Below are 2,569 nucleotides of genomic sequence, written 5' to 3' on the forward strand. Positions count from 1 at the left end.
TTCTTTCTGGAAAAGGTAAGTTCTGCAAATCTGGAGCTGGTTGAACAGATCTGGTTGGTTGGACAGTGGGCACAATCTTCCCACTGTCGGGTTTTCCAACAAAAAGCTGCATATTACTGGAAATTGAAACAGGGACTGTTTTCTGGACAGAAACAGATTTTTGAGTTTCTTCCGTGCTGCCCTTCATTCGCTTCGCCAACTGCATCAAACAGCAACAGCAGCGCCTGCTTCCCGTGTTCTTCGTTTTTCGGCTGTCCAAACAGCAAACAGCAGCTTCTGTGCTGTCCTTTGTTTGCTTCGCCAACTACATCAAATAGCAGCAGCAAGAGGAAGGGCTGTTGTGTCCTTTTCGATCGACATCAAACAGCAGCAGTCATAAAGACAGCAGCCTTGCTGTCTCCATCCATATTCTTGCAGCAGCAACGACATCGAGTAGCAGCAGTCGTGAAGACATCAGCCTTGCTGTCTCCGTCCATCTTCTCGTAGCAACAGCCGCCCCCCTTCGCACCGTCTTTCGCTGTTGCATCGCGTTTACAGCAACCGCGGCTGAGCTGTTACTGGGCTGCTCTGCCAAGTAGTAGCTACTGCTGTCTATTTCGTCGCTGTCCGCCAAGCAACAAACAACAAACTTTGTTGTGCTATTACCTCGATCACCTTACCGAGCAGCAGTAGCTGCTGTGTCTGCCAAGCATCAAATAGCAACCTGCTGTGTTTGCCCCTGCGTTACCGCGCCCAAACAACCGGTTGTGTTGCCCTTTCACTACCTCGTCAAAACAGCAGCATTAGCTGTGTTTTCCTACGCCCTCTCAACCAAACAGCAGCATCAGTAGCTGTTGTATCGAGCTACTGTGCTGCCCATCCTGCGATGTGAGTTCATTCTATCCCTCGATAAAGTTACTTACATGTTATTGTGAATATGATAAATTAGCCTATGGACTCTGTGTTTAGACCAGATTGGGATGGAAGAGGTTATTCTAGGTTTAAACGGATTGAATTCTGGAAAATGGTTACGATCGTTTGGTAAAATGCTTAATTTAAGATACTTTATACTAGGGGACTCTAGTACTCTTATGTCATACAACTGGTGATCTTTAACGGTAGTAGAGGAACATTTTTCTAAATGATGGACTCACGCATAGTTTTAATGTTGAAATAATGTTATATATGTTGAACGTTAGTTATCCAAGAATGTGAACTAAATGTGGTGAATCTATGATTTCGATAGTTGTTTTATTTCATTTTATGATAGGCATGGTGTAAGTTGGCGGTAGGCATTGTGATTATTGTGTAACATCCAAATCATCCTCTCACTACCACTCGGAAATAGGCATTGCGATTATTGTGTAATTTTCAAGATAAAGAGCTTAAGATCACGGCCGACTACATGACTGGTTTAGGTTGATGTCGATGGTATTAAACCTGTAAGTGATGCTCTACAACATGGATTTATGACCTACTTTGTGTCCGTCATAATCAACGATAAATCGGGTCTTTCCCGTCATCCTCGGATGTTTTGGCTCCCCCGTGAAATTTTTTGAGTTAGTTGTTTTCTTATAGTGTTTAAATTTACGTCATCTGTATTTAAAGACTTTATAGTTACCTTTACGTTATTAATTGAACTCACTAGGCGTAAGCCTAACACTTCTTCTTGATATGGCTTGTATATCAGGTTCCTTTAGCGGCGGGGCTCAAGAGGGTTGAGAGGAGCGTTGGTTCGGGAAAGGCCCTTTTGTAGTTATAGCCTTTGTTACTTTTGAGCGTTGCGTTTTTTGATGTTGCGATATTTTGGAGATTGATAAAAACACCCGTCTTTAATCTAGATATAGAATAATCTAGATTAGTAGGTTGTTATTTATCTTCTCAGTAGCTGAATTGTAAACGCTATACTTTTACCCTTTGTTGGATGAATTTTAATTTCTAGATTCTTGTTCTAATCAAATATTTTCGGTATAATTTATCTTTCCTTTTTAGGGTGTTATAACTAATTCCTCTAATATCTGCGATGGTCCAACCTATGGCTCTTTTGTGAGTTTTTAATACTTCTATCAACCTCAATTCTTGCTCATTACTTAATTTCGAAGAAATAATTACAGGTAATTTTCCCTCCTCTATAAGATAAACATACTTAAGGTGACTAGGTAATGGCTTTAACTCCAAATCGGGGGCTTTCTCTATGGATGGTGGTTGGACAATTCTATCATTAAAGTCAAGTTGCTCAAATGCCGCTAAATCTTCCAAATCTTCCAAGTCTTCCAACTCATCATTTTCTTCCAAAATGTCCTCAAGATTTTCCCCAATGTGATTTTTGTAGGCAACGTCAATCAAACTTATTTCTAGATCTTCACCTAAAGCATATATGACTGAACAATCGCCTACCACTCTATGAAACTTAAGAGAATTAAACACATTAAATTTCACTTCTTGATCACTAACTCTCATGGTCAACTCCCCCTTTTGAACATCATTAAGGTTCTCCCGGTTGCAAGAAAAGGTCGTCCTAAGATGATGGGGACATTCTTGTCAGCTTCATAGTCCAAAACTAGAAAATCGGCCGGAAAAATAAATTTAT

The sequence above is a fragment of the Cynara cardunculus genome (assembly GCF_001531365.2).
Source record: "Cynara cardunculus var. scolymus isolate 2C chromosome LG 7, CcrdV1, whole genome shotgun sequence".
Lineage (NCBI taxonomy): Eukaryota > Viridiplantae > Streptophyta > Magnoliopsida > Asterales > Asteraceae > Cynara > Cynara cardunculus.